At 46.1% G+C, this 13,624-nt stretch overlaps 1 protein-coding gene and 1 pseudogene across 1 annotated transcript in view; both read right to left on the bottom strand.

Annotated features, from left to right (window-relative positions):
• Positions 1 to 3,136: 3,136 nt before the first annotated feature.
• Positions 3,137 to 13,624, bottom strand: part of LOC145495443 (uncharacterized) — a 132,368-nt gene continuing 121,880 nt past the window's right edge. Inside the window, exon 2 of the mRNA XM_081475060.1 lies at positions 3,137 to 3,183. The gene's annotated coding sequence lies outside the window, so the exon portion shown is untranslated. The remainder of the gene's footprint in view (positions 3,184 to 13,624) is intronic.
• On the bottom strand, positions 12,244 to 13,427 carry LOC145493999 (uncharacterized; annotated as a pseudogene).

The following is a 13,624-nucleotide window of genomic DNA, read 5'->3' as shown; positions in this document are numbered from 1 at the left end:
GAATTTCGGCCGAGGAATTCGCTTCGGCGCGGGAAGGAATATCTGCCAGAGCGCTTGCCTGATCAGCCACTTTTTTGCGGTTTCTTCAGGTACCTTGGCGGCCTCGGCTAATTTTGTGATCGCGGTGATTCCTTTCCAGTAGCCCCTGGGGCCGTACTATATCTTTGCAAGTTTGGCGTCCCTAGCGTTACTATAAGTAACGCGTAAAAAAGTTTAAATTATTCGGAAGGCTGCGTAGCCCAGAGCGAGCGCGCTGGCACCCACAAACATGAGTTCACCATTTTTCTGCTGCTCGCTTGGCTGATAGAAATCTGAGAACTTGGGCTCTTTGGGGGGTATCATTCGTTCGTCAGGATGCGCCTGGTTGTAGAGTTTGAAGGCATAGTCAGTGTTGGTGAAGTTCTGCTTGGACTTCGCCTTTATTTGCGCGTTGGTCGCAATCCAGTGGAGAAGTTTGGTGCGGTCGCGCGTGTATTAGGCGTAAGCCGCTTGGTACGCCTCGAGAGCTTTGTCATGGCGCTTTTTTTCTTCAAGTGCAGCTTTGTTACCCCCGCCAAGCGCCCTCGCCAGATAATTGCCTCCGATAAAAGCCGTGGCGTTCAACACAGTCCCGCCAACCATAATCGTGATGCTCGCCATGGTGCTATATAGCAGAGTCTTTTTTTTTAAATCATTAATTTCAGACGCTGTTCGAGGTTCTTCTTGTCTTCAGCAGGTTTGCAATTTGGTCGCAACCCAGTCGAGAAGTTTTTTTGGTTCGATCTTGTGTTTTTCTTTTGCATTTAGATACGCCTCGACGAATTTGTCGTGGACCTTTTTAAAAGACTCTTTATTTTTTATACGCATTTTTGAAACAACCCTGTCGAAAAATTGTTTTTTGCGGTTGAGAATTACTTAATCGAAAACCTCTAGAAACTCCTTGCAGCTTCATCGTAGCTCTTTTCTCGCTCGGCTCTCGAAAAAGCCTCGTGAACATCGGCGGTTACAGCAATTGCCATGGTGATATATATCAGAGTCTTTTTTTTAAAACATTAATTTGAGACGCTGGTGGGAAGGATTTTTTGGTCCTCGAGGTACTTTTTGAGAGCAATGCTGCCCGCCAAGACGGCGGTGAACTTCACGTAATTCATCGCACTGCTGCTGGGATCAGAAGTAAAATTCTCTTTTACAACCTTTTTTGCGGCCCAGCCCATGCCAGCGGCTAAGTCAGTGAGAGTAGCGGCGTCCATGGTGGTCTTAAGAAGCTTGTTGTCTGACATGATAGCGGTTGATATAAGAAAATAACAAAAGTTAAAACAAAATTAATCTGCCTTTCCCACGGCTTCTTCTTCTTCCTTCCCTTCTACCATTCTTCTTACAATTTCTTCTTCTGCGTCATTATCAATAAATGGTTCTTTCAAAAGATCAATGGTTGTTTCAGCAACCTTGCTGCTGTTGAAATATAGGAACCAGATACCAATAATCGCGGCTGAATTGACGAGAATCTGGGGAAAGTCAACTCTGAACATGTTGAATATACTCCACTCGGAAAAGTTTAAATCATTTTTTTTCACTCTTTTGGCTGTGTCGCTCGAGCAGGTTCTGGCTCAACACGCGCGGGCTCAGGCGTTTTTTTGGTGAACGCGGTTTTGAGCTCTTCCCGTTTGTAATAAATCCCGACCGGTGAAACGACTAAGCTGCCAACAGCAAGCCATTAGGTGGTGCTGAGGCTGGTATTCTTTTCTCCGCTGCACTTTGGGCTTTCGCCTTCTGTAGTCGGGGCTGGTTCAGGAGCAGCTGTGGCGGCTTTCGCCTTATTTTCCGTGAGATAAGCCTCTGCTAATTTCTTCTGTTGTTCCCGTGCCAGCCGCGTTCTTTCAGAAACCATTTTTCCAGCGGCCACACGCTTGGGATTTTTTACGCGCTGCGTTGACGTTGTTGCAGTCGGAGTTGTCGCTCTCTGTGTGACATCGACGGCAGGTGCTGCCTGGGTCTCGCCCTGCGTATGCGCCGTGACGGTAGGTGTGCTCTCGGATTGTTCGGTAGACATGCTGTGCAAATATAATAATGCTTACGAATTCACTCAGGATTTTTCTGCAATCTCTCAGCGGTTGTTGAGGATTGCTCATCCGATTTTACTTCGGCCTTTCTCTCCAAATGCGAGTTAAAATCAACATGTTTTGTGGTGATCAGCGCCGCCTTGGCCGCAGCAAGAAACTGGCCGCGCTTCAAAGCAAGGTTGCAGGCCAGATTGGAGAGCTCTTTGTTTATGATGTAGTCGTTTCTGAGTTCTTTTTGGTAAGCGTCGATGTCTTTGATGTTGACGGTCATTCCGACCACTTTGGATACAAGAAAAATGAAGCTGTCGATCAGGCTTTCTGTTGTCTTTGAGCCCACGTACGTCTCGTAGCGTTTGGTATATTTCTCGACATCTTTGTCGCTCAGTCGCTTAACCTGCTCGTGGGTTAACTGCACTCCGATGGCGTCTTAGCTTTTCCTGTGGATACCAGCACGGCAAGCTGCTCACGAAGAGCAGGAATGTCAGGTCCGGGGGCGGTTGGAATTATGCCACCTGCTGGACCACTCGGCTGCTCGAGCTCGGTTTGAAGAAGGTTCATAACTTCTGCTAACGCGGCGGCCTCTTCTTCAACCATTGTTCAAGGTTATATTAAACTTTCATTTTTTTTTTTCAAATAACTTCACACCGTAGGCGTGGCGAAGCGCGAACACAAGATAAGAGAACTTTCGCTCTTTCAGCTTTGAAACCAACCCTTTGAACTAATCCGGGGAGAGTTCGCCGGCGTAATCATCGAAGATGGCTTTCGTGGTCTTGGCCGAGGGAGTGTAAAAGAGAACGATCGCCGCCACGTTCTCCCGGAAGGAAGCTGTTATGCCGGTCATCTTCTGGGTCAGCACCCAAACGCCGATGCCCATATGTCGAGCAGAAAAGGCGAGATTCACCAGCTCGCCTGTGCGCCCTTTCACATCTTTGGAGGCTGCGCAGTCGTCGAGGATTATGAGCGTGTTGGTGCCCATGGAAAGCCGTCTCACGAGCTTCAACCATTTTTCCACGTCGTGCTGCTCGCAAACTATCACATCCATTCTTGGATCGTTTTCACCAATTCGGTGGTAGGTCTTGTTGTGCGTGAATGTTGGGCAGATGAGAACGATGTAGTCGAACTAGAAGCGGGAAGGGCCGTAGATCTGGTCCACCACAAACCTTGATTTGCCTGAATTAGTGGGCCCCACAATGAGAGCGTTGAAGGGTATCTTGCTTGGGTCCATGTTCATATTAAAACTGTACAGATTCCAGCTGTCTGTCCATAATGTTGAACTGGGAATCGGAGATTACGAATACATGGCATTTCACGTCGCCTGAGCCTTCGGCTTTCCGCTCAATTTCCAGCTGGACCTCGTCTGTACTGTTCACAATGCGCTTGCCGCTGCCGTGCATCGACTGATCCGCCATGGTGCGCATGTCCATCACAAGCCCAAAATTATCATCGGTGTAAAATTTTGTCGCATTCATGGGCTTGGTTTTATTTTCCTCTTTCACAAAGAAGCGGCTGGCCTCTTCCCACATGTCCTTGCCTTCGATGCCGTCGTTGAAAAGCATGTTGGGGGAGCCGTTGACCATGACGCTGACTTTCGTCAGATCCGGGAAGATGAATTTTTCTGAATCTCTGTCGCCCGCAGTATACGGCTCTACAAACAGGAGGAGGAGGGCTTTTAGTGACTTCTTTGGGCGTTGACTTTGATGTTGATCCTCTTGTCAGTGCCTTTTTTGAAAGACACCTCTTTGTCATGCATCATGTGGTCGTAAGTGAACTCTTTGCCGCTGGAGTAAACGCTGCGCGCCTCGTCTGCCAGAGTTTTGCTGCGGATAATTTCGTACTCGAGCTGAATGTTGGTCAGCTTGTATTTCAGCTGGGTTGTGTCGGAGCCTCTGACTACATGTATAGCTTCAGCGAGTTTTACATCGAACGTGAGTTCGTTGTAAATGGCCTGGGGGTAGAAAACACCGTGGTCGGTAATGATCTGATGGTCAAGCCTGATCCGGTACTTTTTTCCGTAAACCTCGTTAAGCTTGTTTTCAGCGTCGACGCCCGAGGTTTTCTTGTCTGCCGCGCCTGAACGGATCTTGCATAGATCCTCGCTCTGAATCCCTTCGCGGAGCATGCCGTCTCGCTTTTCCTGCGAAAGGAAAAGGTCTTCGAAAGTTTTGTAGATGTCATAGCCAACCGTGTCTTGCAGGATAGTGCCTGCAAACTTCACGACCAGCCTTTCAACAAGCGCCCGTGTGACGTTCTTGACAAGGAAGTTGTTGGCGTGCCCTCCAGAAAGGTCGATGTCAAAGCGAAGCGCTAGCGAGCCCGGCACCAGAACCTCGTTCTCGTTCAGCTTGGGTACGGAAACATACAGCTTATCCCCGGGGTTGGCTTCGGAGCGGTAAAAGGTGATTCGCTTGACCGCGCACTCAGCCTGCATGGCGTGTAATGTCTTTTCGTTGTACGTTGGGCGAAGGTTCTCTGGCACTGACAATTCGTGTAATAAACCGGCGATTATTTTCTAATTTAAAAATAACATAATTGAAATATATTATTGCTATGGCGACAGGCGGTGGCGACTTTGGTTACGAAGACCCGGACCTTAACAATCGTGTTGACTACGATGATGACGATGATGAGGAACAAGAGGTTGAGAGAACCCAACCTTTTCAGCCAGGCGCGGCATCCACTCCCTACCAACCTGGCGCCCCCTACCACGTGGGTGAACAAACGGGAAATGCATACTACGCAGCACCAGCAGTCCGGCCTGCCTGACACTTCTTATGCCGAGACATCATTTATGGGGGAAGATACCCCTTTGATTGAAACAGATTCGGAACGGAAAAATGTTTTAGACCGGTTAAAAGCAGTATTCCCCAAATTTTCCACTGAAAAATTTGCAGCTTTGAAAGGCACCACCGGAAAAAACAAGGGTAAAATTGTTGCAATATGTAAGAAAGGAGGTGAGTACAAGATTATGAAAGATGACTGGACAGGCTTCACGAAAAAATTTTTAGACAGCTTCAAAGATCAACTTGGGCCGAATGTTCCAGATATCATAGCTGAAGACCGCGACACCCTCAGAGAACAACACCAAAGACTGACAGAAGCTGAAAACCAACTACAACAGGCGGAAACACTCGCTTCGCAAAGAGAAGAAGAAAAGAAAGAAGTGGAAGCTCTGAGATGTAAAATCGAGAAAACTAATGCTCAGATTGATGCCATTCAGGATCAACAATGTTCGAATCTTGAAAGTGAAGCAGAGCTGCGTAGGCTGAGACTACAGCAAGAGAACTATTAAACCGATATTGAAAACAAGAAAAAAAAAATTGGCCTCGCTTACAAAACAAGCAAGAAACAGAGAAAAGGTACAAGCCAAGGTTGGCAGACTCAGTACCAGCCTCGTTGCAAAAGAAAGTGAAACAAACGCCATGGAAGAAAGGCTAAACCAAACAAAACCGTTGGACGACCTAAAAGAGCAGGAAAGCGAGCTGCAGCGCCAAAACGAAGAAGACCAGGCGATCATCCAAGATGAGAACGCCTCGCCCTCCCACAAGGAAGCCGCAGAAGGCAGAGTGGCAGAAAGAAACCAGGAAATCGCGCATTTGCAAACTCAGATTGCGGAAAGGGAAAAAAATGGTGTGACCTTGACCGCTGTTCATCTTGCCGCGTGGGCCACAGTCGGAGCTGTCATCGGAGCCCTCACCCGAGGTTTGAAAGCCACCGGCAAGGCTTTGGGGAAAGACCTAAAAGATATTGGCGCGAGACTTGCTTCTATTCTGCCCGGGCTGATTGGCTCGATTGTGAGCTTTCCTTTCAAAGCTGCGGGCCAAGCCATCGGGTTTCTGGTCGAGCACACCTGGCTGCTTATTCTTGCCGCGGTGGCCTTTTTGTTCGAAAAATATCTTAATAAGCGGCGTTAACTTTACGGCCACGCCATGAACAGCAAAGCCGATAATCCAACTACACCGACAATTACCGCTGTTTTGTTTATTTCGTGTTGGGGCGTTTTATCTGGAGCCTTGCGGTCTATTTTTTGCGCCGTTGGTGGCGCTTGTTGAGTTTCGACCGAAGCTGATTTCCTTGATTCGGCTGTTAAGGCTTTGTGTATCCGGTTTGAAGGATGGCTATTGGGTGGGTTAATTTTTGACGGGCCGCCTGCCATTAGTTTGAGCGCAGCTTTTTTTGTGTCGGGATTTACCTCGTTGTTCACCCCTAGTTTCATCCCGGAGACCGCCTGTTTCAGCTTGTTGTTGTAACCTATTGTGCTTTCGGTGTTGATTATCATTTGCCCGGGCATAAGCCAGGCCATGGGGGCTACAGCAAGATTGAGCCTGACCTTCGCTTGATCCACCGCGAGCTGGTACCTTTGCACGCTCTTGGCCAGGTCGGGCTGTCTGATCGCGTCTTCCACCAGAACAAGAAACTCGCTTTGGGCTTCTTTTGCTCGGCCACCAGAGCCTAGAATGCTGCTGCGGACGTTCACTTGCGCGCCCAGGATGCAGTAAACGAAACCCTCGAGTGACTGGTTGATTCTCGACAAGCCCACCTGCGTCAAACCGGATGCTGTGTTTGGCGCGAACCAGTCCGCTTGAGCATAAGAAGCAGCATCAGGTTCAATGAAAGAAAGCAGATTTCCTTTGCTTGCCGCACCGCCTTCATCACTGAATTTATAGAACCCTCCTGGATAAGCGGTTCCTGTTTTCAAGGGCCCGTGCCCTGTCACGCCAATGTATACACTTCCAAGACCGTGGTTTGCCCCGTGTGTGAAGCGAAAATCGCTCGAGGGGTCTATACCGAACTCGTCGCATAGCTTTTTGTACGAAGCAATGTCATAATGATTATTCATTTGGCTGAACGTCGGGTCTCCGGGCAAAGCGCTTATGCTCTGAATAGCTCCTAGCTGGTACAAAATGCGCCTGACCGTGAAATACACGTGGAAGATACAAAAAGCTCTTATCTGCGGAGAGAGATTTATCCCGTTGTCAAAGATTTCGCGAGAAACTCCGCACCCTTGGGTCGCGCAGAAAACCGCGAAGTAGAGCTGTTTGCGACCAATATTTCATGTCAGGCCCTCCTAACCAGTGTTTTGATTTGGCTGCAGAAGTGTGCCTGAGTTTGGGTTTTTGAAATATTTCTCGGAATATTGGTCAGGCGTGACGTAGATTTGGATTTCGGCGTTGAATATTTTCTTCAAGCTTGGCGCTCTGCCGCCGAAAGGTTCCGCGGGGAGGGGCAAGGAAAATTTTGAACCAAGTGGCGACAATTGATATGGAAAACCCCCGCTGTCTCCGAAACCTAGCGCTTGTTTCACTTCCACACTCCAATATTTTCTGTCTGATCCAAAGACGCTTTGAAACGAGCCTTCGCTTTCTTTGAAAAACACCTCTGCGGTTGCGTTGTTTTTATCGTCGATGCTTTCTTGCGAAACGAACCGGCTTTTGTCCGCTTTTGGAAAGTGGTTTAAAAAGTTTGTCCACGCCTTTTTCTTCGCGGCATCCGCTTTTTTCACAAACTCAGGATCTTTCCACAAATTCGCCATTGTATTTAAACACAATTTTGTTTGTTAAATATAAAATGGTTGTTCTCAGTACTGTCACGCAAGAGAACGGAGGGACTATCTATTTTGAAGAGCCGATACCGAAAGTACATTTCATGAAACTTATATCTTGTAGTTTATTCAACAGCTGGGACACTTTAAAAAAGGAAGGTTCAGCCACCTTGGGAGATAAAGACAAAGATAGAGCTTTATCAGTTAGTAAATTACTCACAGGGCATTATAGTTTAGAAAGATTGACAAAAGAATTAGACGGTCTGTTCGACAAATATCAATATAAAGATTTGCAAACAGCAATAAACCAACCTGTTGGCCAGCTTGTAATCAGAAATTTTGGGGCTGGAGCAAAACCTATTGAACTTGATCGCGATTTAGCCAATTTGCTTGGTATTGGGCGAAAGTTGCAGCCTATAACCTTCGTAAAAAGGCTTACATCTCCAACGACATATTTTATTCATTGTGATTTGATCGACACAGAACGGAATCTGTTCAACGGCAAAAAGTCAGATGTCTTAGCCCTGTTTGATGTTAAGGGGAAGCCTTTCGAAAAGGTAAGCTACCAGGGTTCTCCGCAACAGGTTTTGCGAGACTGCTCTATAGACGAGTTTATAAAAAGCATCACCATTAGCGTCAAAGATGAAAAAGGCGAACTCTTTGATTTCTTCTTTTTGAATTAGAGTTAAATTAAATTTCTTTATATACAATGTCTTCTGCAAATGTGTTAACTCCAAGCGCGCCGCCTGCCGAGCCTCTCTGTCCAGTACTTTCGGCGCCTTCTGAAAATTTCCGCTTGCAAAAGATCAACGAGATTTCCAACACTTTGGACGCTGAGGTCGGCCACTATCACCTCGTTGCTAAAAAATACAAACGAGAAAGTTCGTTAATTGGAGTGCCGCCGTCTCCAGTGTTCTCTCGGCAGCGTTTTCCAGCGCTAGTTTTGGCTCTGCTCTGTCTGTGGTTGGCCTGCCGGCAACAGTTCCTTTAGGCGGCGCTGGGAGGTGTTTGGCTCTCGTTTCGTCGGGACTGATAATCGCCAGCAAAAAACTCGATTCGAAAATAAAAAAAACACCAAGAGATTACCACGCTCGCTGTTGCCAAGCGGGATTCAATCAACAGATTGCTCTCCAAAGCTTTCAATAACAACGAAGTGTCTTCCCTCGACTTTGACACCATCCTTTCCGAGTTTCAACGGTATAACGCACTCAAGGGACAAGTCCGAGCAAAGATGCTATGCCAATCGTCAAAGGGAAAGCTTACTGAGGCCGATGTTAAGAAACTGGAGAAAGACATCCGGGGCAGACTTGAAGCTGAACTGATAAAAAAATAACAGGTCCCCCCGCTTGGAACTGACTTTTAGAAACGGACGGTTTTATCTGCATATTATAAAAACATGATTGTCTGCTTCCACTTAGTTGCGTTTCTCGCCCACGAATATTTCACACCTGAGTGGCAAAAAAATGTTCGTGATATTACTCGCGAGGTCGTTTCTGGTATGTTTGAGGCGGATTCTTTTGATGGCGATGAGGTTTTTTACTAGTAAACGACCGCCTTTTTCACTAACGCTCCCTGCCAAAACGGAACCACTCATGCCAATCATAACCATACCAGGAGCATACTTTTAAAAAATCCTTGTACTCAGGTCTAGCTTCTGTTAGCTACATCGGCCGGCTTTGCGATGTTTTATGAACAGTTCCCTCCCTTTCGAAACAGGGGAAACAACAACCCTCGAAATAGCAGTCCGGATATTCAAAGCATATTATCCTTGGTACAATCTGCTGCATGTGTCGACAGAAAGGAAGTTTTGAAATATGCTCGTGTACCTTGTCCCAACCCAAAACTTTTTTTTCCCTTATTTTTGTTGCGATATACTCCTTGTAGATTATCTCACGATGCTCTGGAGGGAGGTATTGAATACAACGTGCAATCGGTTTGTTATGAAGATTTTTACTTTTGAGTTTACGAGCCTCTGAATATGCCGCTCATTTGCGATCGATTTTGGCCGATTTGGGGCATCGAAACGAAAAAATTGCGCAGAAAAATAATTTTTGATTTATCAAACTTAAAACAATATTTTTGTAACTAGTGCCCGTAAGGCTTCATTCTGGGCGAGTTTGAAGAATTTCGATTTTTTCGCTATTTCCAACTCTAGTTGATATTTAGGCGAAGCTGCTCTTAAAAGTAAAAGTAAAATTATAAAATATATTCTATACTTAACAGGCAATCAAACAGGCTTAATATGGCCATATTTGCGGCTCGATGTTTTTAACTTAGCTGCTGCGTTCTATACTCCCTACAGTTTAGTTATTTCACAAGTCCACAAGGAAGTCCATTACAATAGTCAATTCTGCTTGTGACAAAAGCTTGCAGAACCATTTCTAATTTATTTATAGCTTAAAATTTACTTATTTGCTTATATTGTGGAGCCAAAAATATGCTGTGCTACAAGACTTGAAATATGGGTAGATATGGAGAAGTTAGAGTCAAACCAGGAGTCAAGATTGCGCACATCAGACACGGGCTTAATGTCTGTTGTGCCAACACGGACTGTGTTTGTTTGGCCCTTTACCCCTCCCGGTGCATAGACCACCAATAACAACTCTCGAGTCTCCTCTGTCCTGAGCTATCCTTTCAAGATGTTTCCATGTGTGTCCAGTCCTTTTAATGTCCTTTTCAAGCTCCCGCCGCCAGGTGTTCCGTGGTCTCCCTCTCTTTCTTTGACCTTGGGGGTTCCAGTTCAGGGCTTGACGGCCAATGCTACTAGGTGGTTTGCGAAGCGTATGGCTAAGCCAGCTCCATCTCCTTCGTCGGATGTCCTCTTCCACTGGAGTTTGCTGCGTCCTTGCCCATAGGTTCTCATTGCTGATAGTCTCTGGCCAATGGATTCTTAGGATTCTACGTAAGCACTGATTAATAAAGGTCTGGATCTTCTTCATCGATGCCTTGGTTGTCCGCCATGTTTCTGCTCCATACAACAATAAAGACTTAACGTTTGAGTTAAACAAACGTACCTTGGTGGATGTACCGATTTCTCTGGAGCACCAGACCTTGTTTAGCATGTGAAATGCTGATCGTGCCTTGCCGATCCTAGTTTTCACATCTGCGTCTGTTCCCCCACTTTTGTCCATTACACTGCCTAAATAGGTAAAAGACTCAACTTCCTCCAGTTCCTCCCCTTCAGTTTTGACTGGCTCATCAGCGACTGCATTGATCCTCATGATCTTTGTCTTCTGTTTATTGAGCGTCAGTCCTACTTGCATTGAGGTGCGATGCAGGTCCGATGTTTTTTCCTGCATCTGCTGATGATTGTGTGACAGAAGCGCTAGATCGTCCGCAAAGTCCAGGTCGTCCAACTGCGACCACAAGGTCCACTGGATCCCGTTTCTTTTCTGGTTTGTGACAGCTCTCATGATCCAATCTATAGCCAAGATAAACAGAAAGGGTGACAGCATGCATCCCTGCCTCATCCCGGTCCTAACCTCAAACTTCTCTGTCAGTTGCCCCTCGTGAACCACTCTGCAAGACAAACCCTCATAAGAGTTCCGAATCAGATTGACGAACTTCATAGGTACACCATAATGTCGGAGCAGCTTCCATAATGTCTCCCTGTCTAGGCTATCGAAAGCCTTCTCGTAGTCGACAAAATTTACGTAAAGGAGGGAGTTCCATTCAATTGATTGTTCCACTATAATTCGCAGTGTTGTGATCTGGTCGGTACATGACCTGCCTGGCCTGAAGCCGGCTTGCTGATCCCGGAGGTTGAGATCTACCGGCCCTTTCAACCTTTCCAAGATGACTCTGTTCAGTACTTTCCCTGGCACAGACAGGAGTGTGATCCCTCTATAATTTGAACACAGGCCAAGGTCTCCTTTCTTGGGGATCTTGATCAGGAGTCCTTCCTTCCATTCTGAAGGGATCTCTTCTTCTTCCCAGATTTTCTCAAACAATCCATAGAGCATCTCAGCAAGCATCTCTGGATCTACCTTGAGTGCTTCCGCTGGAATCTCATCTGTGCCTGCTGCCTTGCCATTCTTCAGTTGTTTGATGTCCTTCCTGATTTCTTCCCTGGTGGGCTTACCACAATCAATTGGCAGGTCTACCCTTGTACACGGACTGTACAAGGGTCAATTTTCAACAGTTGTTTTCGAGATCCGACAATAAGAAATTCAGTCTTATCATCATTAATTTTTTAGTTTGTCCTGGTACATCCATTTTGTTCAGTCACTAATGCATCTTTCCATGGCGCCACCGCCTCTGCCTGATCCGTCGGACTGTTGGGCTTAAAATACAAGTAGAGTTGAGTGTCATCAGCGAAGCAATGAGCGTCAGGTAGGTGCGCTTGCGTAAACCACAAAAAGAAGCGGATCTAGACAGCTTCCCTGTGAAACACCGAAGCGCAAATCGGAGCTATCTGATTTATCTCCATCGAACAAAGTACACAGGCTACGCCCCAACAAGTATGACGAAAACCACTCTAGAGCCTTCCTGCGTATACCAAAGCTTGTGTTCAAGCGTCTGAGTAAAATTGCATGATCCACTGTGTCTAATGTGGCACTTAAATCTAACAGGACAAGTAGCGTAACGCGCTGCGAGTTCGTATTTAAAAGAACATCATTAGCGACCTTGACTATATAACGTTGTCTCCATACTGTGGTGCCGACGATATGCAGATTGCAACAGCGTGTAAAGACCTGATTGGGGTAACCGGACGATGTGGTCGTATGTCTGATTAAATACAGCACGCTCTGAAAGCTTACAGATGTCGGCCAAATTGCTCACGGGAGGCAAGTTCTTTTAAAAACACTGAATGAAGGCCAAATTTCTTTAGCAGAGGTATAACCACACCCTCTTTCCAGCTTACAGGAAAAATTCCTGAATCCAACGAGATGTTTATTATTTTCGTAATCACTGGAATAAGAGGCTCAATGGAGGACTTTAGTAGAGGTGTGGGGATGGGATCAAGACAGCAAGATGTAGATTTAGAGTTCACGATAAGCCTCAACACATCGTCTTTGGTCAGTGGCGCAAATGTTTCAATGAATAATGGAGTTGTCGATTCGCTATTGGTACCATTATCATCCGGGACAGCACACTGATCAAGCTCATCTCGTAGTTGAGAAACATTTTGCACAAAGTACGTCCCCAAGTCATTTGTAAGCGCTGAGTTATCCGCAAAGTCTGAAAAGCATAGTGTGTTCTTTTTCACTAAAAGTCTTTCGCAGCTCGGAATAACTTTCCTTGATGATCAGCATTTTGATCAATGAATTCAGCGAGAAAAGCTGATTTAGCTTCTTTTAGCACATGCGTGACATAATTTTTGTGTCTTTTAAATGAGTCCAGATCAGCGGTGGTCCCATTAGACCTAAATATTCTTTCGGTGGCCTACGCTCTCTCTTGGCTTCGCCGATTTCATCCGAGTACCAAGGCACTTGAGGCCTAACTGTCACAGTTCTGGTCTTAAGAGGAGCATATCGATCTAGAAGTTTAGCTAGTGTAATGTTATAGCAGTCTACCAGCTCGTTAGGTTAGGATGGAGGGTCCTGACACAATCTAGAGGCAGACAGATGCTCCATAAATGCTGTAGTATTGTGGAGTGTTATTAAGACGGCTGCAACTTCAAGCAATGCTACAACTGCTTTGGTTACGAACTGCAAGGCCGGAAGTGGAAGCCGGTATTTTAAACACGCATTGGCTAAAAACATCGGAAAATTGGAGTAATCGACAGTAGGAAACCCCAATGATTCCATCTCCCGCAGCTGGTGTATCAAAGATAACTTTCAAAGGCGCAATAACGAATATTCGACGCATTTCCGTTCACTTCTTATCAAGAACAAACATTTAATAAATCAAACTAGTTTTCCCCGTTTCCCGTAGGCACAAGTGCTAGAATTAGCTCCTCCAGCTAAAAGAGCAGTCACGACCGATTCTTTCTCGGGTTTTAACGTAAATTTTATCACGCTGACGAGATTAACATCTCGCAATGCCCTTGCTAATGCATCTTCGTTCACTATTGTTGTCCGGTTTTGATGAATTTGTGCAACTG

The sequence above is a fragment of the Orbicella franksi genome, chromosome 8, assembly GCF_964199315.1.
Source record: "Orbicella franksi chromosome 8, jaOrbFran1.1, whole genome shotgun sequence".
NCBI classification, from domain to species: Eukaryota; Metazoa; Cnidaria; class Anthozoa; order Scleractinia; family Merulinidae; genus Orbicella; species Orbicella franksi.
This window is presented reverse-complemented; position numbering and strand designations above follow the sequence as displayed.